General features: G+C 32.6%; 1 protein-coding gene and 1 long non-coding RNA gene across 7 annotated transcripts in view; one reads left to right on the forward strand and one right to left on the reverse strand.

Annotated features, from left to right (window-relative positions):
* Positions 1-62: 62 nt before the first annotated feature.
* Positions 63-16706, reverse strand: LOC141449824 (uncharacterized). Of its 3 annotated transcripts, none has more exons than XR_012455728.1 (4): positions 16605-16706; positions 13108-13377; positions 12913-13020; positions 63-2537 (listed from the first exon to the last, which is right to left on the reverse strand). It is a non-coding gene; the product is annotated as an uncharacterized lncRNA (long non-coding RNA). The 3 variants fall into 3 exon arrangements; XR_012455729.1 differs by lacking the exon at positions 63-2537 and adding an exon at positions 4583-5376; XR_012455727.1 differs by lacking the exon at positions 63-2537 and adding an exon at positions 8012-8242.
* Positions 10037-17595, forward strand: part of Shab (potassium voltage-gated channel shaker cognate b) — a 103967-nt gene continuing 96408 nt past the window's right edge. For 3 of the 4 annotated variants that reach the window (XM_074119167.1, XM_074119177.1, XM_074119170.1), the window contains exon 1: positions 10038-10843. The gene's annotated coding sequence lies outside the window, so the exon portion shown is untranslated. Of the gene's footprint in view, positions 10844-17595 lie in introns of all 4 variants that reach the window. The other variant, XM_074119185.1, reaches the window with a different exon arrangement.

Consider the following 17595-nt stretch of genomic DNA (forward strand, 5'->3'; position numbering starts at 1 on the left):
ATATATTCACCAAATTTTATAATGTAAAGTAAAAAATAGAAGGAGCAATATAGGTAATAATACAGACATAAAAATAATTAAAAGAAGAAACAAGCAAACTCTGACAATGAAATGCAAAGTTATCATTGTGTTGATTTCATAATTGAAAAAAAATAAACTGACCACTTCTAACTAAAATAACTATGGATTTAAAAGTTTTGAATGGAAGAATCGTCTCCTTTAAGAATTTTAATTCTAAGGCTCCATGCTTTTCTGGAAAATTTTACAAGTGGGTGATAGTCTAGAGAGGATAGCAACTGAACAATCTGGGGTCCGGAAATATTAGAGCATCCCATATATTTAATGCGAAGTTCATTTAATCTCGGACACTCTGCCAAAAAATGGAACAGATCCTCCCTCACTCCAAACGTACATAATGTACAAAGTCTCTTATCTTCTTCGCTGTCTAACCACGGCACACTACCCAAATTTACTAACTCGCCTCTCAATCGGAAGAACCATCTCAAATCAATCAACTTACTTTTGTTATCCAGATTCTTACCAAAATAGGCCCCAAATTCCACTTTAATAGTAGTCAGTTCCCTGTAGAGGAGGAAACGTTCCGTATTTTCAGCTCTTCTAACAGATTCGTCCCTAGAGGTTGCGAGGATTTTTGCTCTTAACAACGATAGTTGTGACTGCCATTGATCGTGACTGGCCAATGAAGTGTCAAACTCCACAGAGTATTTCTCGGCAAGATTCTTCCAGCGTCCAAAGAAAGCTGTGTTTCTCTTAATTACTTCGAGAGCTACAATACGAGACAGTCGAAACGAGGGTAGGGCTAATACTTTAAGGCAATATTTAAAATGCAGGTGTAAAGTAAAGAGGAATAAAGGGTCCATGGCGGTTTCGATATGGAGAATGTAATTGGGAGTACAGGAAGGGAGTGCAAATAGTTTTTTAATAAAATACCGCTGAAATTGTTCGAGAGCGTCAAATTTTTCCCATCCCCAAACTTGACATCCATAACAGACAACCGCACGTGAAGCTGCATTAAAGACTTGAAGCTTGGCACTTAATGGAACCTCATTCTCAGAGATAAAGCGAGACCAGATACTATTAATTCCCGCTTTAGCGGATGAAATTTTATCATCAAAGTGAGGCTTAAAAGAGAGGCGTGGAGTTAATGTTACTCCCAAGTATTTATACTAATTTACATTCTCCAAGCGTGAGCCTTTGTAATACCAACGCTCACGGGCAGCTGGACGGCCTCCTTTCTTAAAAACCAGTACTTTAGATTTAGTAAGATTGAGATTAAGGTTCCAGCGGTCGCAATACTGCTCAAGAAGGTTAATATTCCTTTGAAGTAAAACAGACATTGTAGAGTATGTACACTGAATGATAAAAAAGTGTTGCCTTTTTTCATTTCCTTTTTACGAATAAGTATACAGAAGTAAGTTTAGCAAGTATGAGGAAATTAACTAGTTGAAATTGATAATGTTCTTTGTTTTCTTCATTTTATACTCTGTTAGTGAAAGTTAAAAATATCCTATTAATTGTTTATTAAGAAACCAAAATCTGTTCAGTTACAATTTTGTTTAAAATAACTTAATAAAAATCTGAGCAAGGCATAGGAAAAGAAACTGATTAAGATCATAAGATTGATTATAAACTCAAAAAAAAAAAAAAGAAATATTGAATTCTCAATATTTGCTTTTAAATAAAATTCTATTTCAATAATTTTTTTTTAATTTAATTTTTTAGTTTCTTGAATTTGTTACACTCAGTCCCTCCAGCATCCTCCGCTACTAAACCTCAACCCAAAAACACTCACTCACTGACGATTATCCTAAAAGAAAAGAAAAAAAGAAGCAACACCACATTTCATTCAGTTTAGCAAGGACTATAACATACTCTTGGCATTTCTACACTGACTTGCCAAATCATGCTGCAATTTATCTGTAATTAAACAACTCATTTCCAAAGATTGTTCTGTGACCTAGAATCAATTGCAATGTCATTTCTTTTCCTTTCAGATACACATCGCAAAGCCATCATATTCTGAGATAAAGCTGTACTCGCCATTTGTAATTCTTTCAGGACATTATTCTTTTCTAGACTTGTCTTCACACTATTTCTTGAGCTTGAGTGTTGCCTGGGCCCAGAATTTATGAATATATAAATATTAACTTCAGTGACCTGACAATTGGGCAGATGAGTTTAACTATTTCACAATATAAACATTATTTGAATAATAACTTTGAGAATTTTTGCCGGAAAGAAGAAAACGTCATGTGAATAATCAGACCAGATTTTGCAGAAATTGAAAGGAAGTCCTTGATCCTTTCATTCAAATATAAGGCGCACAAATATGGCGAGACAAATGCCTATCTGGTTTCTGGGCGGCTTCACATCATTGCTGAGAGCTCGCTGTCTGTGATGCTGAATAAAATAGCGTAAGGTTGATATCTCCAAGCAGGATGAATAATATTTTATCCTTGATTTTCTCCGTTATAGCTCGTTTGTTTTCCATATTCTGGCCATTTTGGGAATTCCACCTAACAGAGAACGATTCAAAATTTATAATTCATAATACACCAAAAGTGCCCTTAAATCCAGTATAATCCATTTAAAAGTTATGGATCTTCTATATTCAAATATGTACTACATCCAAAATCAGCCGACCTAATTTGTATAAATACAAGTTTGGCATTAAAGTACAATGATAGAAACAGGAATTATGGAAATTCCAGCCGAACTAATGAAGATTTTGTATTTTTCCCTTTTTTCTGAATCTTCATATCCAAAACCAGCCGACCTAATGTGTACAATCTATGTTTGGCGTTAAAGTACAATGTTAGAAACAGAAATTATGGAAATTCCTGTAAGATTTGGTGTTTTTCCCTGGTTTATGAATCTCTACTAACGAAACTAGGCGACCAAGATTGTATAATATAGGCTTGGCATTAAAGTACAATGTTATAAACAGAAATTAAGGAAATCCCTGCAAAACTAAGTAAGATTTGGTATTTTTCCCTATTTTTTGAACTACATAGTGCAAAGATCTTAGTCTGTGGCCATGTTCTAGAAAAATCTCAAAAAGTCAGGGGCATTTTCATTAAGCTGATTCTGCCGAACAGTTTACTGTAGGGTATCTTGGTTGGAACCTAAGTGTCAAATTGGAACATGTCGATTTTTCAATTTTTGAATTATGTATTGACACCGATTTCGATTGAAACCTTTAAATTCCGATGGGAAATTATGGAAATCCATTAAAAGATTTTTTTTTTAAGTTTCACTTTCGGTGGACTGGTGTTTTTTTGATCTTAATTTTGGCTAGATACGCCGTAAATATGATTCAGTTGTTAGAACCGTACAATTTACTTACATGTTACTTGAAATTGTTTAAAATAAGAATAAAATATACCGGCGAGAATTCAAATTAAAAGAAAAATCTATAGGGAAAGTCGAATTACCATCTACAATCAAAATAATTTAAAAAAATCTAACAACCAATTCGATGAAGTCGCAGTCGCCGGTCGTTTTTCTATAGTATTTTTATACTTACACTAAACAGATTATGAAGCCTTACATAATACTGAATGGCACTTCAAAGTGAAGCCCATTCTTGCTCTAAAATGGATTTTGCTGGGAAAAAAAATTCAAATAGAAGGTACTTATCTATACGTATGCAAAAAGTATAGATATAATGCATTTCCATCTAAATATGGAAATGAAATAGAATTTGCCATTTTTACTACCTTAATGAAGCCTACACAAATTAGACTTAATAGTCCAATAACTTGATGGTACAACACGCAATCTATTAAATGATTAAAATGTGCGCGCATGTGCATAGGCTTACCTTTCTTTTAACCTTCTCTAGAAAATTAGAATATTATGAAGGGAAATCTAGAAACTCACTTTATAACTATCCCACAAGGTTTATACTTTTGTCCAGAAAATGACTAGCCACGCCGAAATTTCCAGAATAACACTTCACCTTAAGTGAAAAGCTCTCTTTCTCGATAAATTACATTTATAAAAATTACCTGCTTTTCTAATAGGTAAATGAAGAAATCTTATTTTGATAAAATGTAATTTTGAAGTTTAAATTGAATGATCCATAATGATGGCCAGAAGTAAAGTACATTGGCGTGCCCTTCAGTTGCAGTTCATCGACGAAAGGAGCTAATTTGAGACTGTACATTTGGTCTCAAATGAGAGAGAATATGTAGTAATCAAAAAAGTTTAAAAATATTAAGCTTATTATCAATCATTCAAGAAACAAACTTACGAATGCAATAAATGTGTCATTTTTAAAAAATGTTTACACGGTATTAAGCTTTGCGGTAATGTCTCTGACACTGCCTGTTCTTTTTAAACTTTAACTTAAGTTAGTTGCTTCAGAATTTTACTGATCTATTAAAATACATTCAGAGATGGAAGAGCAATGATGCCTCACATTCTATGAGTACTTGATTTCAGTCGAAACGCTTTCATATTCATTTCGCAACGTTCTTAATTTGAAACTATCCTTCAGTTTCCTTAATTGGAACATTTTCTTCGCTTTAAAGTTCACAAATAAGCTAACGATTAGTGACACTGTTTATTATGGAAATTAATCTTTAATAAATAGAAGTTATATGGTGAGTAAATATCCCAATATGTATCTCAATACGATAGTTCGTCAACTTCTGCAGTATAAAAGAGTGTAGCACAATGCAGCCTGTTACTTTTACGATTATTGACTTTCAAATTAATCAAGTGGTTATATTTGAAGACATTTTGTATATTTTACAAAAATATGCCACAATTCATGCGATGGTTATCAGTTTTCTATGTTTTCAATTTCTCTGTTGTTACTGCTTGTTGTGTGAATCGATTCTGAGCGTTCATAGCAAATCTTTATTTTGCATTACTACCCTTAATTGACAAATTAGATATGCTGAAGGCATAATCAAACATTTATTCAAAAATAAACTTTCGTTTTGCAGCTCGGATAACAATTTTTTTTGGTGGTGTTCATGAGAAAATGAAATGTAGTTAACTACCCTATCAGAACAGTATACTATCGTATCACCAATTGGAAATTAAATGTGTACAACTAAGAATAGTTAGTAAAATTTGTCAAGATGGCCTCAAAATAAATATCTTCGGTGGTAAACGATTGAAACATTTCCTTATTACAAGGGGAAAGATTTTCGAGTAAAGACGTAGAGTAAATACTTGCGTTCTTTCTAGTCCCTGCAGATTCATTGTGACAATAAAATGATAAATGATAATTTTATTGTAAATTATTTATTTATTCCGAGATGGTACTGCCCGGCGGTAGATCCGTGACCTGTTACAATTTGGCTGTTCATCCATCTTGGTTACTCTAGTGAAACCAGTTATCTGCACGTACATAAGAAAAAAAAAACAATCCATCAGGAGATTGTCCTACCTCCAAAAAAGAAAAAGAAAATAGATAATGCTGAAGAAGAACAGAAGCGATCTCAGATGGGAAACAGAATTGGTTATAATAAAATTTATTGTGCCATATATTTGCATGTTATTTTAGGCTCCTTTTTTTTTATATCGTTAATTTTTAAATGTAACTTAAACAAATTAATATTTATCTGGTGTGCTTAACCTACTTAAAAAATAAAATAAAATAGATATATCTGTTAATAACTTAAATTTCAGACGTAAAAACTTCTATTCTTTTGTGTTCAACTCTTTATCCGTAATTTTAGGGTTGTTGGTGTTCACCTGATGGTGGTTTGTTATGGCGTATAACGCTAAGTTAGTTGTTTTTTTCTACTTCTTACTCATGTGTTACTCAATTCTGTTCTACAGATGCTGTGAAATCTGTACAATGTACGCATCTGCGCAGTCGTTGTAGCTGATCTTGTTTATTAAGTTAGCTAATTATGTCGGCTTTTTGTCTTTTATTATCATTCTTATGATTTTTCATTGGGTGTTACGGATGATGAATGCAATTAAGACGAAACAAACTTTCAAAGCAAATAAAGTAATTAAAGCTTTTACTGGCTGAAACAAGCGAGCACAACTTTCCTTACTGCAACTATTGCAGTGATAACGGATCGTTGCGAATTTATAGTGAATTTTTAGTTGGTTTCTCTATAATTCTAGTTTTATACTTCCCATTTTGATAAAAGATTTTTTGAGGAGAGCAAGAACGCCCTTAGATCCTCTCGTTTAAATCAGTTTCATCGAAAGAAGTTAAAACAAAAGCGATAAGCCTGAACGATAACAGCATCTCTGTAATAATAAATTAGAGAAACTCTCCTATTTCTTTTTTGTCCAGATCTAAATTATTTTACTGTTTGTTACAGGATTTCATTTGATCTTCAGATGTATAGAAGCCCTATCACTATGGGTTTGCACTTTTTCTATACGAATATTGATTTTAGTCAATTTCTCTATAGCGCTAACGTCACGGTTCTTTTATTAGTATCTTTCCATTATGGCATAACATTGACGTCAAATGTCTTTTTTTTTGTTATAAATTCTAAGTAGACCTTTCAGAGACACGTAGGTGAAAACTAACGCTGTTAAGAACAAATTAGACAATCTGTGTAAATTTATTATCTCTTCTTATCTGCAATTCGGGAAAAGTAATAGAGGGTAGAGAAATTAGAATCTGGGTTAAACTAATTAAATTGAACCAAGAGATAAGTGAATTAATCGATAGGTAAAGTCGAATTACCATCAAGAAAGTAGACTGAACTAGCATGTAAGTAAAACATCAATCAAGGAAAAAAACAGCCCCACTGCACAAGACAATAAATTTCCTCGCTTTAACCAGCATTTACAAAACTAATTTATTTTCCGACTATTTAGAGTTGTTAAAGCCCCCCCCCTCTCAAAAAAGAACTAACTATTGCTACCCCACTTGGCCTAATTTTGCCTTGCAAACTTATTAGAAGAGGTTCAAAAAAAAAAAAAAACAATGAAACAAAAGCTTTTTATCTTAGTTTCCTACAGTTTTTCAGGAATAAACGTTTCTAAGGATTTTCTTTCTTTGTAAGTGTGGCTATTCGTATCCATTTTTTTACTTTTCATCTGGAAAGCATGACGAAGCTCCAAGAAATGGTAAAAGTTAATTTTTAAAAGAATGTGAATTCATTGTGAATTCATTGTGAATGTGTAAATATTTTGTAGATATCAAAATAAATACCAACTTTTAGGGACTCACAAAACTTGTGTTTTCTTTTAACACTACGAATGAACCTTGAGAACTTACCGGTGCAAATTCCTTTTCTAGGATAACCACTTTACAGACTAGATTTTCCTGTTTTCTAGATAATGGCTCTAACAATGCCTTTTCAAATTCCGGAATCTGTCATGAGCGCTCAAATTTCTGATCATCTCACAGCAAATACCTGATACCCTGGAGGGTTTTCTTTTATGTTTTTAGTATGGTGTGATTGTTAAGAATGTCAGTGCAAGTGTTTGTTAATCTAGTTAGGTTAGGATACCTTCAGGGACAGCAAGATCCCTGAAGCAGTGTTTTGTATAATTTCGTATATACGACCATCGACAGAGTTTGTTTGTTTTCTAAACAAAGTCGTCAAAAACATCAAGATGGTCTACAACAGGGGTCGGCAACCCGCGGCTCTTTTATCCAAAATTTGCGGCTCTTCAGCCTGTCCAAAATATATAGTATATTTTAATGAAAATTTCTTTTATTTAAGTAAAGATATTTTTTCAAAAAAGAATTTTTACTGTGATTGTTGTGAAATTGAATAGAATTATACAACATTAAAATAAATAACATAATTATATAAGATTGCCGCCTTTTCATTCAAACTCAGGTTTAGTTATTATTTGTTTATTTACTTTGCAATATGTAAAAATAAATATTTAAAAGTTATTGAATATCATAAAATAATAATTTGCGAATACAAATGATCTAACATAGAGAGTTGTTTACTCTATCATCCTTGCGGCTCTTGGTAAGAATTATTAAAATTATTTAAAGAAAAATGGTTCTCTACTTAAAATAGGTTGCCGACTTCTGATCTACAATATTACAGTCATACTTTATTACTGCCGTTATACTTCATTTACAAAAATTTATTGTGATGTGAATTCTTCTATTTGCAAACTTTTATAAAAAGCAAACATTTCAAATTTAGAGATCTTTGTAGTTTATAAATTTTCAGATTAGTGTGAATTTCAGAAAGTTAAAACCATTTACGTGTAAACACCAAAATTTTGTTTTTTTAATTGTCAGATTTTAAATGACATAAACCTGTAGAACATATTAAACACAATTAGAGCATATAAGAGAAATCAATGTAGTTTCTAAATAATTGAGTGTACTCCAGCTAGGGGACGGCCAACAACCTTTAAAATCAATAATAAGATTTGTTAGTTTTGCATATTAACCCAGACAAATTATTAATTAAACAAATGTGTCCTGAAATAAACAATTTAATTACTTATTTTTTGCTCGAAGTGGTTTGCAATAGTGCAAAATTTTCTTTTAAAAACTGCAGTTTCTAGAACTTCGTTTTGAAACGGTTTCAATGTGTGTTTGTGTAATAAGTAAAGAGTATTGTACAGAAGTGATAATCGCAAACTGACTTAAAATGTGGAGAAACAGACAACAATGATAATAAGATAACCGACAACTTAACAAGGACAACTGCAGTAACTTTATTGGGACGTTTCTCATTAATGGTAACGATCAGCCTTTACACGAAGAGCACAAACTGGCGGGTATTGTGACTGGCGAAAAAATCTGAACAGAACTGTAAGACTTACGGGGCTCCTCTTATCCTTAGCAAAAGTAAACTTGGTGTATGGACGGTTTCGCTCCACGGCTGGATAGTACCTGAAGAAACTCAGCTGTCACTTGCGGCATTTGCCAGAAGATGGAAGGATCTCTAATGCGCCTCCTACGGTGCCGTCGCTTTGTAATAACCTTCCTCCGTTTTTAAACCATCCACAAAGTACACTTATTGAATTTAATGCAATCAAATGAAATAATAATAATCATCTTGGAAAGAAAAAAACTTGCTTACGAAGAGGTTTAAAGCGGCAGAATTAGGGGAAGAGAATGAGATAATGTAAACTGTTTGCACGAGCAACTTGCACTAAGAAAATATTTAGAAGGCAACGATAAAATAGGTAATGTCCGGAACAATTGATTGCTTAATTCAGGAGACTTTAAAATAAATTAATTAAAAAAGGAAAAAGAGAATCTGAAAAGAATGAAGATAAATGTAAAAGCTATTGTTGATAGTTTTGAAACTGTTTACGTTATTTGTTTTGAACTTCCTCTTGCTGCACTGGCGAGAAGAAGGAATTACTATCATGCGGACTTGCTTACACACAGTTTACTTTCATGAAATCCACTGTTCATGAAAAAGTGGTTTTTATTTTTAATTTTGAGTGCATTTTTGTATGAGTTTTTTTTGTTTGATTGTGTCTGTATTCAGTTCAAACTAAAGATTGAATATCTCAGTTCAAATAAACTTTGGTCAAAATTATCTACCGGAAGTGCCAAATTTATTTTGGATTTCCTCGAAACAATTCCAACATTTTGTATTTTAAATCTTTTGAACTCGTTACTTATATTGTGTATCTCAAGTTTTATTTGAATAATTTTCTCAGGGCAGTACTATTAAGGACAGCAGAGATTATTACCATTTTTTCTGAATTCCATATTAATGTTGGTTTGCAACCGTCGCAGGTAGAATGTTATCTAGACTAAAATAAATGCTAATTATTCTACAATAAGTTTAATTCCCAATCACATACCCACACCCGCTGGATGGTGCGCTAAAAAATTCTTTTGCTCTGGTATCCCTACAGCTTTTCTTAATTTTGACCCAATCGCATTACTGCAACTACTAATAGTGAAAGGAAGATGAAAGTATTAGAAACGCGGAAATACAAAAAAAAAAAAAAAATGGGCGGGTTAAAAAAAAAAAAGAAGCAAAATAAAAGTTAGGGATGGAAATGTTGGCAAGCCTGGTTAGATGAACGAAAGCTGACTAAAGAGTAGGGATGCCGAAGGTGGGGTGCCGTGGAGAGATGGTTGTTTCGATCGAATGGGGCGCCAGTACGCGCTAACCTGTGTCCGTTGGAGGGTGTACGCAATGTGCTCAGCGCAGCGATATGGTGTGGTAGCCGGCAGAGAACACCTTGCGTGAGATTAGGGTCAAACTGGCTGATAGAGAGGCTCAGGGAGCCAAAGTATTAGGGACACTTCAGAGTGAGGGGTGTACATTCATGGGTAGAATGTGTTGGAGTGTGCATGTGTGTGTAAGTCTGTGCGTTCAGAGAGAAGAGGTTGTAGATGTGTGGGTGGCTGTTTAAGTGGTTTGAATGGAGGTATCGTCACCTTTTTCGGCTACCCCTTCTTTTACAAGGAAATCTCAAAAAACATGTACAGTGTAATGTTCGTTTAACCCACAAATAAAAATGAAACTGCCCTATTTTTATCATTGGCAATATAGATACATATTTTTTTTGTTAATTCCAAAAAAGAAAATATGTTTTAATAATTCAAAATGGCCATTTTTCTAGCTTAAAATTGGATTGGGCCAAAAATTGAACGATAAGGGCTTGCTTAGTGGGGGGAACTAGATTAAATAAGGTGGAAGGACTTATAACTAGTTCTCAGTTTTTAGTTTTCTAAAGATTAGGGTACACATTTTACCCTTAGTAAGCAATTTTTTGTAAGGTCTAAATACAAGGCTAAAGAAAGTAAGACCTAAACTACAGAAGACTTCCTTCCTGCGAAAAAAGAAAGCACAATAACTTAATCCGTGCAAGAACATTGACAACAAGGGGGTAGCGAATCCTCCAAGTGTTCAACCTGTGTCGTCCGTCCCCCACAACGGTAAGTTATTGTCATACTAATCTCTTGATATTTTTCACTTTTAAAATTAAAAACTTTCAACAATTTCAAGGAACTTATTTCTTTCCAGACTTATATTAAGCAAAGTATCGTTAGCATTCAAATTTTGGCCTATAATTTACGGTTATTTTAAGGTCAAATAATTGATAAATCCATAAAAAGAATTTTTTAGATTGTAATAAAATTTATGAATTTAGTAAAGCACTTCACCGAACCTTGGAGTCACTTTAAAGATAATCGAGTTTCCAGTTTTATTGGGGCAGTTTTTCTTTTGGACAATATTAAAAAGTCATTTATTAAACAACGATTCTGAGGTACAACATTTACGGGACTCACTCTAACCCTTTTTTGGGAGGGAGCGGGTTCATTTTGGGGTGTTATTCATTATAGAATAACACATTAAGCGCCTGGTTTCTTTACCCTTTATCAAAAAAGGAGGGAAATTTAATTAAATTCTTCCTTAATTTTATTATTATTTAGTTGAAAGATGGCAGAATTCTCTGCAACACTATTCAATTTCGCAAGTGCAGAAAAAACAAAAATCCTATGTTTTCTAGTAAAGAACATCAAATATTGATGAAAAGTTGAAACATTAAAGTGGCATTTCTGGTTAATTTCTTTTGCCCAAAACTTGCGGAGTTCATTTAAATAAAACATCAAATTAGAATGAATTGTGAATTGTACTGTTTCCTTTTATCTCTTTGAGGACACGTAAATACAGACCTATTTGTACCGTGTTTTCGTATTCAGAGAAACATGAAACAATTTTTTTTTCCCCCCTGGTGAAAACTATATCGAAAATCTGCGAGAAAAGAATAGTTACTTTTACTAGGGATTAAGAGAAAGTGAAAAATGGTTTATTATATAAGTTTTTTTTACTTTCTCTTGCTGTTGGTGAGAAAACTGTTGCGATCTGTCGAATTTTTGCTATCGAATTTGCTCCAGAAACGTCCCTGATTTTTATTTTTATAAATATATCTGTCTATGAACTATATTTTGTTACAGAATTTCTCTACCACGTTGTAGTGGCCACGTCAATTTTTTCCCTAATCTTTTTTATCATTTTTTGAATACTGCCCAACCAAGTAAAGTATGTTTGCTAGTCGCCTCCGTCCACGACAACTAATTGCTAGTTAGACGTTAAGCCCCGCCTGAAAAAATAGGCGATTACTTTACTTTACTACCAAAACAATTTTTTCAAACTTAGCATTCCCATTTCACTCATGTTGTTCGATAACCTTTGTTTGAAACATTTTTATGAGAAAACTGGATTAAGGACACTTCTGGTGCAGACCGGTTCAGTGGTCAGCGTAGACAACGCGTAGAGCACGGGTTCGAATCCAGTGGCTGGCTCTTAGATTTTCTCTTTCTAGAAGCTTTTTAAAGCTCACTGTCCGGAGGCCGGAAGTCAAATATCAAGCTTAGGTTTTCTCACGATTTTCCGGAAATAGCTCCGATAATTTTTTTATCTAACCTTCGACAATAGCCAACATACAAACAGCTCTATAACCTCATCGAGTTATTATAGGCAAAAGTGATATTCTAGTCTAATCTAATTGTTCTAATGGAAATTAGCTTTATAATAATTGTTCTACAACAAAAATTAGTTTTTGAGCCGTTCTAGGGTGGTGGTTACCCAATTAAAGTCTCATTTTAGTGAAGTATGTTTTTTACTAACTATGGAATGTTAGGAAGAATTCAATTGGAAGTTTGAAACTTGAGTTTTCTAGTGACATGAAATTTTTCTCAATAGGTTACGCTTTTTCCTTAAATAGAACTACTGTTTTTGTTTCAGTCAATCCGAAAAATATATGACACAGTTTTAAAAGTTGTTTTTTTTACGATCGAAAGTCACGCCTAGGGAAGTACGTTTAGGAAAGAACCATTTAAAATTGACTTAAAAGAAAATAGAGTTTTTTCTATTAAACGCGCAGGAAAAACTGCTTTCAATTGAGAGGCACCATAATTTTTATTTAATTAGAAGTCATTTGCTAAAATTTGCCATTGAAAAACCTTAACTCAAATTAGAAAATATTGAATGTTATTCTTACATTTCTCAAATTGCTAAGCGTTTCAATTACTGTAACTTCAATTTTAGGGTGCCTACTTTTTGCACACAAATAAAAGCTTCTTTTTATTAAACCTGCTGCTTTTCTAAACTGTAAAAAACCTTGCTAAATATAATTTGGTCCTGACAGTAATGCTTAGTACATTCTAGCTTATTCTTAATCAACTGCATGAATTACCTGCCCAATAACAACAATCCAACTATAAATAATTTTCTCTTTTTCATTTATCTCTTACTTCAAGATAAAGTTCTTACTTCTTGATTGTGTCAACTTTTAAATATTAAGTTTTTATCAGAAATACGCGTTTACCCATACTTTTGTTTTCAACACTTTTTTTTTTAAACCAAGGTGATTACTTGTTGACGTTTTCCCATTCATAGGAGAGTTCCAGAGCTATTAATTTGTGAGCTAATCTTCTGAACTTGAGTGGATTGTGTTTGCAATCGGCTAAAAGCAATTATTTAGAAAATCGTTAGTCCATTCTATGAATTGTTTTACGCTTTAAATCAATTTTATTCTGGAGATCATAAAATTATTTCATTTTATTTGTTTTGACTTTTTCTTTTTTTACTGTTATCAAACATAAACTTAAAATGCTTTTTAGATAACTTGCAAAAATTAGGGAAAATTATTCAAAGCCTAAAAAACTTATGCTTTGAATTTAACTAAGGAATTGCTCTACAGTTTGAGGTGGAAAAAAAGGCTTCACAAAAACCAAACATTTTCTACACATTTGGTTAATAAATGTGCCCAAGATAGTAATTTGATTTCCAAAATTGATTACTTAAATTTAAGAATCTTTGTAGGACTAGAGTATTTGAAAATTATGAATTAGTAATTATACGATGTGCAATAAAACAGTGTTACTAAAAATTCAAATTTCAATCCCATTGACACTAACTGTAAATGCTAAGCGAACTGAACTTTTAGTAAAATCTTCAAAACCCTGAGAGAGAGATTGTTTTGAGAAGTACTTCGAAAGTTTCACACTAGTGAGCTGAAGGCGGCTGAAAATCGATACTGCGTTTCAATCAAAATAGTTTACAAATGATTGGGCCACTGTCTGAGAGAATTATAACCAAAAAACAGACTCCATGCATATAAACAAATCTCTCTAAAAATACATTGACTATATTACTCTTATTTGATAGGCTGGCTATTTTCTGCTCTTTGCTGTTATATGCAAAAATTTATTTACGCGTACCACTTCTAACTATAATATTCTGCACCTATTATATCTTCTGATAAGTAACCTAGTTTTTTTTCTTACTGTACTAGTAATTAGAAGTAGATATTATAATCGTTTTGTTTTTCGATTTCTAGATTTCATCGATAATTGTCCGTTTTGAGTTACACTGAATATTAAGAACAGGTTTGTGCAAAATTAAAGCAAAATTGCCTGTCAAAGGGCTACCAATTTGGTTTATAATAGTGAAAATTGATCAAAAAAGTAACTACAAAAGTGTCACTTTATTGAATTGATTCATCAGATTTAGAGATTTCCTTTTTAAAAGGACTGCGACGATTATCTTTTTAAATTCATTCATTCACACGTATATCTTAAACTTTTTGAAGCGAATTTGTGTACGTAATAAACTTATATTAAAGACAACATTTAGCAAAAATTCGAATTCGAGTGAAAGAAAAGTGTGTACACAAAATTTCTGACCCAGTAACTAAATCTGAAATGTCAGAGAAGTTGTTGCAATCAAGTTGGTAAACAGAAGGCCAAGTTTTGTGAAGGTTCATGAAAAGAAGGCGAAATGCCACATGGCAGGCCACACAAAGTAAAATCAATCTTCTGGGTCCATTGTGGGCTTTTTGTAGAAAAGGGCGTACACAGGAATCGGATACTACTGTACCATATTGTATTAATATCTAGTTCTATTTTTTGGCATTTTCTTTGTATAACAATATAACTAAAATTCTTTTTTGGCGATATTTTGTTGAATTAATGGTTCATACTTCATAGGATTTAGAGTTTAATTCATTTTAGTTCAGAAGTTATTGTGGGCTATAAATTTCTGAACTAAATCTGCCCGGTTGGACAGTTATATAAAAGTTGATCAACTGTTCTAAATGATTATAACAATTTAATAAGATTCAAATTTTCGAAATTTGAATAAAATTTGTATGTTATAATCTTGAATAGTAGTAAGAGAAAGACCAGAGAGATTCTAAACAGATTTTGCAATTCTACTCGTTCGGCCTAATATAAGATACATCCGACACATAAAATCCGAAAACATTTTGGTTAACCGAGAATAAAAAATGGCAATTATAGCAAATGAATGGGCAGAAGATTTTTGCCAGATAAACCGTCTTACTAAAAACTGTTGAGTAACATGTTGAGTGCAAGAACCTCATTTCCAACGGAATTAGAAAACGCTATTATCTCTTACACTCCCACAATGCTTCAAACTCAGACACTAATGTCGCAGGTCTGTGGTAAAGAATCCCAACAGTAAATCTCAGTGCTTACTAGTCTTACAAAATGGTAACCTTCTACTTTTAGAAGGAAGCATTACGTCTGTGAACCCTCCGAAAAATTAATTTACATGAAAGAAATATCAAAGAAAAGCTACAGGTTTTGTCTGAGTTAAGAATTCTTTAAGCAAAAGAATCTTCAAAAGATTTACACTGATTCACTGATGGTTTTTCTTCAATTTCAGCAATATTGTTTGTAATAAAGGTGATGATTATTTTCTCATTAAATTTGGGTGGTTTAAATGAATGCCTTGTTTCATCGATCATTGCACACGGATTTGTGATTGTCTTTTTAGAAAACTTGAGTTCGCCAATGGTTAGCCATAAGACGAATTACTGTACTCTTCATTAAATGAGTTTCTACAACAAATTTTGGAATCCAAAACGAAAAGAGCAACTTGAATTTAATTTAAATAACTGAATTTAGTGCAAACTAATAATTCAAGGATTCAACATAAACTGTCAACGTTCATCACCCTATCAAATTGTAGCTGGCAAACTCTAATGTAGAACCGAGAATTTTCTTCGTCCTGGTTGATAGATAACCTATTATTTTGTTAACTGCTTAATAAAGCTGAATTTTTTTTGCTTATCTACTTCAAAACCTTATCTACTTCATTCTCCAACCAAAATAATCTAACTAACCTGGATGAAATAGAAATCTTCAATTTGTTTTCAAACTCATTAAAAGCAATAACCTAACAAATCTAGTGGCTGTTGTGTATACATGATAGACACTAATCAGCTCATCCGAGTGAGAAAGACATATTTATATTTAAGCAAAAGAAGCATCTGCCCAAATATTTTCATGCCTTAACAAAGTATGATGGTCCTTTAATGTTACTAAGCTCGTTTCAACAATTCGACTGCAATCAATCGATTACCTAGTCTGGAATCACTGAGCTAATGTACAGACATTTTTTAAATACACTTTTTTGGACATAAGAGATCTTATGAAAAAAAACAATATTTGTGAAAATTGATCTCGATAGCAATACTTCTCTTAACAGAGATAGAAGAAGATAAAAATTGGCAATATAAGTTTTCCCAGTTAAAAGATAATGGTATTGTACAAAATAGTTTGGAAAAGCTATTAAATCTAGACATATAAACTAGACGGTGAGGCACTCGCGTGGGTGGAGGGGTTAAGTTCACCTATATGAATATTCAATAAGTTTAAACATTACCTCTGAGAGTCGGTGCTATTATCGTTGAACTGATATTTTAGTAAATGATTTTGAAACAAATTTATGGATATCTTCCGTGTGAATTAAACTATACAAAACGGTACATAAAATTTGAATACATCTTTACAAATATATGTAAATTTGACCAGTTGTTATTTATGTAAATCATATGGATTAAGTGTTACATATAAATCTATTTGTTCCAATTGTTCTGCAATCGTTTGAAAAAAAGAGAAGTAAATCTATCAACCTATATGTACTTCTAAATGAAACTTAGAATTAAATATATATACTCGTATGTAGATACTGATTCCAGAAAGACATCTGTTCTTGAGATCTCTTAAATATCTAAGTTAAATTACCTGAGAGAAAACAGCGAAAAAGACAGAATTTATTTAAAAGATGAACGGAAGTAAAGCCTCTAAATCCCAATGAAAAACTTTGTATTACTGAAGAATTAAAAAGTAATTCGAAAAGACAGCTGAAATGATTTGAGCATGTCTCTTGGGAGGCAGAAAAGCAAGAAGGGTGTTGAAAGCTAGATCATAGCTAAAAACAACTAAGAGGATGACCAAAGCTTCTTTATGAGACATCAAGGAGAGACTTGGAAGTGACAGGAGTAGTTGGCAGAAACGAGAATAAAAGTCAAAGACAGTTATTTTAGGGTTACTGAATTTACTTGGTAATTTCAAGTTTAACGGCCAAAAACAGTTGCAGAAGAAGAGAAATACTTAGATCATTGCCTTACCATAAGTCGATTATTTAGGAAGTATTGTTGAACTGAATCGGTGTGGATGTTTAGAATACAGTGCAGCATTCCATCATTGATCTGATTCCATCATTTATGTTTAAACTGTCCACAAAAACTGAAAACTATTCACATTTTCCGATAAAACCTATCCTGCAATACAATCTTGAGTCTAGAACTTCTTGAATTAAGAATATCAAGTCAATACAATATTGAACCAGGTAAATTTGTTTTAGGGAGCCG

Source organism: Rhodnius prolixus, unplaced genomic scaffold (assembly GCF_049639745.1).
Source record: "Rhodnius prolixus isolate KJV_2025 unplaced genomic scaffold, Rpr scaffold_1, whole genome shotgun sequence".
In the NCBI taxonomy this organism is placed as follows: domain Eukaryota; kingdom Metazoa; phylum Arthropoda; class Insecta; order Hemiptera; family Reduviidae; genus Rhodnius; species Rhodnius prolixus.